We start from the raw sequence: 10,139 nt of genomic DNA on the forward strand, positions 1-10,139 counted from the left end.
TGGTGGAGAAATAATCTGTGTTAGACCCTAAAATCTATCAACAAACCCAGTTTTGCAATGGTGTTGCCTACTAATTAATTATGATGTTATGATCATACTCAGGGCAGCCCAACCCTTAAGCCATATATGCTATGGCATTAGGCCCTCAAAATTACAATCCCAAATTTTAAAAATTTGTAATATTTATGTATATTTTTTTTTATTTTTTAATAATTAATATTTTATTAAAAAATTAAATACAAAATATTATAAAAAAAAATTTAACTTCCCTTCACCATTTTTCAATTTTTAACCGTAGTGTGGTGTTCCCAAATCGCAATATACTATAAAACTCACATATTTATAGAATGAAAAATTGCTCATTATTGATGAATTTTATCTTTTTAATATTATCAGTTTAATGTTTTATTTTATTTCTTTCTATAAGAGAATCATGAATGTATAGTTTTTTGCTCGCACTGATCTTTTTAGAGTTTAAAAAAAAATAATTTTGTTTTTCTTTGTTTATTGTTGTAAGTTGTTTGGTTTTTTTTTTCTGAGACATTATATTTTAGTTGAAAATTTATTATTATTAAGAGATTATTATATTTTGTAGTTGATTGAATTTTAACTTTTTTTTCTTTTTTATTTAATAAAATAATAAAATATTTATGTAAAAAAATGTATTATTTACTTTTTTATAAAAAAAATTAATACTCGAAAGCCTCAATAAATCCTTTCGCGTAAGGCCCCCAACTCTGTTGGGCCGACTCTGATCATAACTAATCTCAAGCTCTTAACTGTTTCTTTGAGGGGACCAATCTCATATCATAAACGAGTTCAAAAGAGTTGTGACTTATAAATAAAAGTCGATCGATCACTCTCTTTTTTCACTAGTCCTTTTTCACGATCATAAAATTAACACCCGAACACTATAATAACAGATTGAGCCAAACAATACCTCATGCTAAACATAGCCAATATTTGGACCACATAGCATTTATAGTGCAGGTATTGTTACTATGCAAAAATATAGACAACGCTGATACTAATATATCTGCAGAATTTTAAACTAAGATTGTGATCAACCAAATGCTGTGAACTTATGCATCTTCAAATGTAAAACATCAATAATCAAAACCGTGTACGAGGAAAACGTTTAGTCGCATGAAATTAGGGCCATTACACGCATTGAACTATTCTACCAATCTTGACAAGTTGTAATGATAAAACAGGTCCAGTGTATGTAGGACCTCCACTGCTTAAAAAGTTGTCCAATTCGAACCACATAAAATTATAGCGTCTTCTGATGATAAATGCGTTTTTCTGTTTTTTTTTTTTTTTAAGTAAAACTAGATGATAAATGAGCTTCAAACAAGAGGGTCGTTTGCTAACTAGCTAGATGATACGGTAGAAGTAGCAAAGAGTGGTCCATGATGATCACATGCAGAAGATAGATATGACAGCAGAAGAAGACATTTTGACAGCCAGACTCTCCCAAGTTTTCTTGTCACTTGCATTCTGTTTTATCAACAAAATATGTGGATCTTAGTAATTGCCTTCTTTGGAGGGTGTTTGGATTTCTTTGGGCATGAAAGAAGTTCTCCTGTGCTGCTTCCCGACTGTAAAATATGCTTCTATAGTTGCATATGGAGAAATGGTCTTCCCTTGGCATAATTATTGATGTACTTATTAAAAGAACAAGCAGCACTAATTCTACACGCTGGTGATTAGTTTTAGGTTGCTCTTGGATAAAGGATTTCAAATGATATCATCTCAAATTTTGTTAAAATGTTCAAACCTATATAAATGACAAAACTATATGGTGAAATAACTTTATCCAAATGCAATTTTAGAGTAGCATAACATAGACCAAGGAGAAAGAAGGGGGGAAAGAGTGAAAGATAAAGGGGAGAAGTGGGAGGAGGAGGAGGAGGAATATTCGATATTTTGTAACCTTTAACAATGTTCAATAAACATGGGGACAACGATAGGTTTTTTGCCAAACTACAAGTGTCAAGTGTATATTATCCTTAATTAAATATGAGTCATTTAGGCCGGCTTAAGGCATAGCCACTGAGGCCTATAGGTAGGGGCCCCAAATTTGCACTAGTCCCGATTAAGCAGCTCTTTCCTTCCTTGTGTCACACAGCTTTTCATATTGAATTGACTTTTGAGAGAAGCATAGATTAATAGAAATTTAAAAATAGGAGAGAGAGATTATGAGGCTCGCCTGTTGCCAGCCCTTTCCTTCGCCTGTGCCACACAACTTTTCACATTGAATTGACTTTTGAGTGATATGAGAGAGAGAGAAGCATAGATTAAAAAAGGATTATGCTACACGTCTCGGAATTCTTACAGGGAGTTTTACAAGAAAATTTTTTAATTTATTTTTTATTTTTAATTTTTGTTTCTCGACATTAACGCCCCCCGACCCCCCTCCCCCACCCCACCCTAATTTCTCCCGCCTAGAAATTTCCCCCTTCCCCCCCCCCCCTCTCTCTCTCTCTCCCCGCGACCCCTTGCCTCCCACCTCCGCCGTTCATGTCGTCGTCGTCGTCGCCTCCTCCCCTCTCTGTCTCCCTCCCCCGTGACCTATCGTCAACGCCCTTCCCTCCCCTGTGACCCGCCACCCCATTCTCAACCCAGCCCCGCCATTAATGCCCCCCTCTGTTGTCGTCGCCACCCCCTCGATTTTTCGGTCGTCGTCGCCTTCCCCATTTTCGTCGTTCACCTTCACTATTCGGAAGAGAGATTCCAGTTTGGCAGCCAAGATCGTTGCTGGAGGTAAATTTCATAATCTGAAAAAGAAAAAAAAAAAAAAAAAAACCCTAAGTTTGATTTGCTTACATTTGAGCCTTCTTCCCTGCTAATCTAAGTTACTTTTACTGCCTTCATTTTGTGGGTTCTGCCTCGCCAGAGCGCGTACTTAAATCTGCGTAGCAGCATAGTCCAAGTTACTAGTATGCTTTTGTTGAGAAGTTATGTGTTTGCTGATACATACCCAACAACACTTTGTGTTTATACTCCTAAATTGCTTGATTGTTACTTTGTATTAGCTAAGTAGAGGAAACTACAAATATTTGCAAGTCTAAAGTCATATAAATTTCTGCTGGCAGAAGTCTATGCTTTTGTGTATAATTTGAGGGTGGTTGTCTTGCTTTTTGTTTTGTATAGGCAAAAGTTTCTTAATTTTCCTTTTGCAATTGGTGGCAACCATATGGTACCTGATGTAACATTTAATTCTTTTGATGTATTTATTTTTTAACTTCTTATTTCTTATTGTAAGGAAAGTCTCGGTCACCCGTTTCATATTGCAAGGAAAGCCTCACTCATTCGTTTCTTTGAAAACGGAAAATATAAGTATGATTCTCTTGTAATTCTGATCAAATTTTGCTATTTGGGTGTGTAAATTTAGTATTTGAAAAGTTAAAATTCATGTAATGTAATTATTTTCATATTGGGGGGAAAAAGTTAATACGTTTTTTTATGTATGTAAGTTTAGGTGCCAATCCTATTGGGTTTGACTAATTGTAGCATTGTTGATAGCAAAGTCATCACTTACAATATACAATGTCTCAATAGCCATGACAGATAAAGGTAATAATGTTGGTTATTTTACATCCCATGATCTTTCTTTTTTTCATAGCCAATTAATTTCAAAGAAATGTTTATCAGATCAACACATAGATGCACTATATAAGAATTGTTTGTAAAATTATTTTATATTATCTAATCCAGGAAATGTACTTCCTAATGAAGAAGATGAATGTTATGAAGTCCCTGACGAATTGCTTGTCACAGAAAATCTTGATGTACACAATGATGAAACCTTAGTACAAGATAATCAGATTATCCCAGAAGTTGGGATGAAGTTTAATGATGTCAATGAATTATTTGATTTTTTCAAAAGTTATGCTTATAGCGTAGGCTTTCAAGTTAGAAAAAGAAATTCGAAGAAGGGTGATGATGGCGCTTTGAGATATGTGACATTTGAATGTAGTCAGGGGGGTAATAGAATTGGTAGCACAAGCACTTCCTTGAAGCCCCAACCAACAATCCATATAGGCTGTAAAGCCAAGATAACAACTGGTACAAATTTGAATGGTGTTTGGCATATTAATAAAGTATATCTTGAACACATTTATAAAATAAGTCCGTCCAAATCAAGGCTTTACCGATGCAATCGTGAAGTTAGTGCACATATTAAACGGAGGCTTGAAGTTAATGATTTAGCTGGGATTCCCTTACATAAAAGTTTTAACTCAGCTATTGTCGAAGCTGGTGGATACGACCAGTTGACATGCATAGAAAAGGATTGTCAAAACTACATCGAAAAACTAAGGCGACTACGACTTGGAGAAGGAGATGCTACAGCATTACAAGCTTACTTTTTGAAAATGCAAACCAGTTGTCCCGATTTTTATTTTAGTATAGATTTGGATGAGGAATGTCGATTGAAGAATGTATTTTGGGCCGACAATAGGTGCAGGCAAGCATATAAAGAGTTCGGAGATGTTGTAACATTTGATACGACGTACTTAACTAATAAGTACGAGATGCCTTTTGCCCCTTTTGTCGGTGTGAACCACCATGGATAGTCAACCTTACTCGGTTGCGATCTGTTATCGAATGAGGATACGACAACCTTTGTTTGGCTTTTTAGGACGTGGCTTAAATGTATGCATGGTCAGGCTCCTAATGGAATAATTACCGATCAGGATAGGGCCATGCAAGCAGCAATTGAGATTATTTTTCCTAATACGAAGCATAGATGGTGTTTGTGGCATATACTAAAGAAGTTACCAGAAAAGTTTGAGAGTCATCTGTGTAAGCGATTGATACTTTCGGCAGTACATGGTCTAGTGTATGACTCGCAACATCAAGAAGAATTTAAGCATGGTTGGACTGTGATGGTTGATCAGTTTGATTTGCATGAGAACGATTGGTTGTCTGGATTATTCAAAAACAGAAATCGTTGGGTTCCATGCTTCTTGAAAACTACTTTCTGGGCAGGGATGTCAACAACTCAACATAGTGAGAGTATTAACGCATTTTTTGATGGGTATGTTCATTCCAAAACTTCCCTTAAGCAATTTGTTGAACAATATGAGCGGGCACTTAGGTGTAAGGTTGAAAAAGAGTTTCAAGCAGATTTTAAATCATTCTCGCAAACGGTCCCATGTGTCACTAAGTATGCAATTGAAAAGCAATTTCAAGAAGTGTACACAATATCAAAATTTAGGGAATTTCAAGAGGAATTTACTAGGAAGGTTTACTGTGAAGTTGTATCTTCTGATATAGGTTGTCCAGTGCCAAGGTATGATGTACGAGAAGATGTAATGCTTGATGGGGGAGTTAGGAAAAAAATGTTCATAGTATTATTTCAAAGAGAAACTACTGAATTTGTTTGCAGCTATCATCTATTCGAGTTTAGGGGAATAGTATGCAGGCATGCGATATCAGTTTTGCTCCGTAATGATGTCACAGTAGTTCCCGAGAGGTATATCCTCAGGAGGTGGAGGCGAGATGTAAGTAGACGACACACGAGAGTAGCAGTTAATTATGATGGTTGGATAAACACTCTTGCTCAAGTAAGATTTGACAAAATGTGCAATGCCTTTACTGATGTAGCGGACTTGGCAGCTGATGATGAAAACCAAGTTTGTGGGATCATGGAGTGGATTGAATCTAAAACAGCTCAATTTTCCATGTCGCAACCCATACATGGCAGTGAAAGTAATTTGCATTCCCAAGCAAATGTACAAGTGGCCCTTAATTCTCTATCAACAGAACTTGTTGGAAGTGCAAACACATTGGATCCGATATGCTCGAGAACTAAAAGAGCTCCGAAGAAACTGTGGAAAAAAGGTCCATTGGAGAAGAGTTATAAGAAATCCAAGGTATGCAAACCAACCAAGTAAATTCTTAATCATTATCAATATTTTAACCTAAACATTAGATTGCAACCAAATCCATTAATCTGAAGTTATGAATTGTAAAAGCCAATGAAAATGCACACTTTTGTTCAATTTTTATTTATTTATTTTTTTTTTATGTTTAAGTTGCAGGGGCAATCTCAAGGGTATATGTTCAACATGTACAATATGTTCAACAGCTGTCACCATCCCCTCTAAGGCCTACTTTATTCCCCAATATTGTATTTGATGCTTCAGGTATATCTACATTATTTTAAAAAATATGTTGTTGGTTCAATATTATGGGAAGTTGTCATTAATTGTTTTTCCTTATATGCAGGTAACATGATACAATATTTTAATCAATATTTGCAAGGAAGGCCAGGTGTCTGAGATTTTAGTCACATTGAAGACTTCATAATTGTAGTTTTAATTTTGGAAGATGTAAACTCTTAATTTTAGTAGTAATTTGAACTGGGATATCATTGGTATTTGTTTTTAAAGATCTTCCCCCAAGCAATTTTTTGGCAAGTGAAATTCTGGGATGTATTTACATGAAAAAAGAAGGAATTATGGGATGTAAGTGGTGTTGGGATATTCTTATTGAAAAAGTTGGTGGTTGGATGTTATAAGCCCCTTTTGTTTGACATGAAATTTGGTTCATATTTCTGTACAACATGTCGTCTCTTCTCGGTATGAAAATTAATTGCATTCATATTGACTTCAAATTAGTGATTTTGTTAGCATGTTATGTTGGGAGGATTCTAGTAATTCAACTGCTTGATAAATGACATCTTGTTGCTGATAAGGAACAAATCTCTTACATGGTTATGGCACAAAAGCACTTAAAGTTAGAATTTCTTGAGTTTCTACTCTACTAGTTATTTGGTGGGAAATTTCACGATAAGTGAATTGAGTTTTTGGATTGCAAGATGCTTTGTAATAACTTGGGTAGTGGTTGTGGTCTTTAGGCAACTTACTTGTTTGGAGGGTTCAAAAGCATAATGCCTCTTTGGGGTGTGGTCTTTCTAGTTAATTTAGTCTCAGCTTAGGAAATTAATATTTTAATATTTAATAATCTTCCTTGATACACATATTGAGATGTCAATAAAAAGCTATGGGATGGGAGTGGCAATAGTAACTTGGGACGTTGCTTGTTGGAAAATTTATATCACAAGTCTTTTGATGAATGACAAAAAAAATTAAAATCCAATTTATATCACAAGGGGTCGCGGGGAGAGAGAGGAAGAAGGAGAGAGAAAGAGGGGGAAGGGGGGAAATTTTCAGGCAAGAGAAATGTGGGTGGGTGGGTGGGTGGGTTGGGGGGGGGGGGTAGGGGGCGTTAATGTCGAGAAACAAAAATTAAAAATCAAAAATAAATTAAAAAGTTTTCCTCTAAAACTCCCTGTAGGAGTTCCGGGACATGTAGCATAACCCATTAAAAAAACTAAAAATAGGAGAAAGCAATATTTATGTTAAAGAGATTGTGAAGTAAATAAATATAGAATTAAAATTTTATAAAAAAATATATAATAAGAAAAAAATAATTTAATGAGAATGAAAATTGTTATATGTATTTCTCGCATCACCCCGCATGGGCCAGACTCGGTCCGATAGACCGGCCCAATCACCCAAGGCCAAGAAGGCCCGGACGACCTCGTCAAGGAAGGTCCAGCCTCCATCAAAGATCCGGAACTCGTAAAGCGAGCGTATGGCGAGCTCCCGGTAATCCCCCAACGAGCTCGGAGCAATCGACTAACGAGCTCCTGAAATATCCTCCAGATCGCTGGACCATCCAGGTCGCTCGCCTAAAACCTCCAGCTCGCATGAGCGGCAAAGCTGCTGAGAAGTCAGAGGTAGGGTCCGATCACTTTATCTGTAACAGCCCATGCCCCTCGTAATGAGGATCCCACTCCCGGTCTTGCGAAGGCGGTAAGAACTATTTGTCCCCCATTATACAAACACTGTATTTTTATATATTATCTAGATTGTAAAAGTCCCTCAAGAAAAATGGAAATAAAGGGGGCCATGAGGGGCAAAGAGGAGAGACAGAAAAGAATAATCAGATACCGCCACTCTGGGAGAATAATCAGAGGGCGGCCGTGGACTAGGCATCGTTCTGGCCGAACCACGTAAAAGATTCTGGTGTACACGCTTGGAACTTTGGGGGAGGGGGGGGTTTTCTTCCTTCCTTCTCGGTATTTTTTTGGATTGACTCACCGCGGCCCAAAATGAATCACGGTCGGCCGAAATCAAACGTCGACATTTTGGCGCTAGAGGAAGGGGCCGCTCTGATTAATAGCCATGGCTAGAGGAAGGAATACTAGAAGTTCCGAGGCGGCGGTCGACCCGCCTGAAAATCACCACGACCGACCACGAGACTTACCACCAAATGGAGGACCCATTGCCCCGACAGCCGATACTCCTTTGCCGCCGCCCGCCGGAGACGCTCCCGGCATACCACCACGGATCCCTGTCCAGCCTACTGTCCAAATCACCGGGACAGGGACGATCCGGGACTGGCAACAGCGCCAGGAAGCATTGGAGAATACGGTAATGCAACTCGCTGACGCGGTCAGAATTCTGGCCCAAGCTCAAGCATGGGCTGTCCACGACCCACCGGCGTCGCCTCGCAGGGTCCGCCAACCGCGGGAGGAGAGACACCCACCCGCGGAAGAAGATATCGGGGATAACTACCCGTCCCCAATTCACCGCTCCCCAGTCCGAGAAAGAAGCAGGCGATCGCAAGCCCAGCAATCAGTAGGACCGGACTCAACTGTGGAAGAGCTGTATCAGAGGGTGCGACAGCTGGAGGAACGACAAGGAGTCCGCAGCCAGAATAATGGCCGTGGGGATAGGACGCCGTTCGCCAGAGAAATTGAGCTCGAACCCCTGCCCCGGAGGTTTAAGGTCCCGAGCATGCCACAATATAATGGGGACAGCGACCCCTATGATTACCTGGATGCGTACAACGTGCAAATGGATCTACAGACAACCAGCTCGCTGGCTAAATGTCGCGCCTTCCCAGCAATCTTAGGAGACATCCCCCGAGCTTGGTTCAGGAGCCTTCCGCCTCGTAGCATCAACAGCTGGGAGGAGTGCCAACAGAGGTTCCTTAACCAATACAGGGCTCTAAGGAGGCAGCTCGCGCCACCTTGCCACCTCGCCACCGTATTCCAGAAAGCAAACGAACCATTAAGGGATTACATCGCCAGGTTCAGGCGCGAGGTGAGCAACGTCGAGGATCCCTCGGATGAAAGTATCCTAACGGCGATCTCCGCCGGCCTCCGAAAAGACGGAAAGCTCTACGAGAGCATTTACCGAACCCCGGTCAAAGACCTGGGGGAATTCTATGAACGAGCTTCCAAGGAAATCCGATGGGAAGACGCCTTCGGGACGAAGAAGCCCGTCGGGTCGAGAGAAGAAGTTGGGGGCTCCAGCCAGAATAAGAAAAGGCACAACGGAGACGCCGGAAGAGAAGCTCGGGGGGAGCGCTCGAGCAATGAAGTGTTCAAGCGAGCTCGGAAGCAGAGGGAGATGAGCGACCTCATAGATCACAGCGCTTTGACAGCTACTGTGCCCTGTCAGACCCCCAAGAAAGGATCTTCGCCATCGAAAGGAACAAAGAGGAATTCGGGAAGCCCAACCCGTTAAGAACCCCAAACAAATTCCGAAACAAAGAAAAATTTTGCGCGTACCACAACGAGGCGGGTCACAACACCTCGGAATGCTGGGCCCTAAGGGACGCCATCGAAGATCTGATAAGAAGAGGTCGCTTGAAAGATTACGTGGTGCGGCCGACTAATCAACCAAGCCAGCCGCCGGTACAGCAGCAGCCTCCCACCGACGACGACCAAGCACCGGCTGTACGAACCATCTACACGATCCATGGCGGGCCCCACCTCGCTGGTTCCTCCCACAAATCCCTCGACAAATACATACGAGAGGCCAACCATGTCTTGCTAGCGAGATCGGGCGAACAGCCGGTTCCCGCGAAGCGGCCTAGGGGTAACCCAATCCCAGAGAAGATGTTTTTCTCGGAAGAAGACGCCAGAGACGTCCATTGGCCGCACAACGATGCACTCGTTATACGAGCCCAGGTCGGCAACTCCGAAGTGCGGAGGATAATGGTGGACACGGGCAGCTCGGTAAATGTAATGTACAGAGCATGCTTCGATCAGATGGGTTTGGGACCGGAACAGTTGGGTTCGTCCCCAGAGCCACTCTATGGGTTCACGGGAG

At 40.6% G+C, this 10,139-nt stretch overlaps 1 pseudogene; it reads left to right on the forward strand.

Moving 5' to 3' along the window:
* Positions 1-2,639: 2,639 nt before the first annotated feature.
* On the forward strand, positions 2,640-6,290 carry LOC127805632 (protein FAR1-RELATED SEQUENCE 5-like; annotated as a pseudogene).
* The last annotated feature ends 3,849 nt before the right edge of the window (positions 6,291-10,139 follow it).

This window comes from Diospyros lotus, chromosome 7, assembly GCF_014633365.1.
Source record: "Diospyros lotus cultivar Yz01 chromosome 7, ASM1463336v1, whole genome shotgun sequence".
NCBI lineage: Eukaryota > Viridiplantae > Streptophyta > Magnoliopsida > Ericales > Ebenaceae > Diospyros > Diospyros lotus.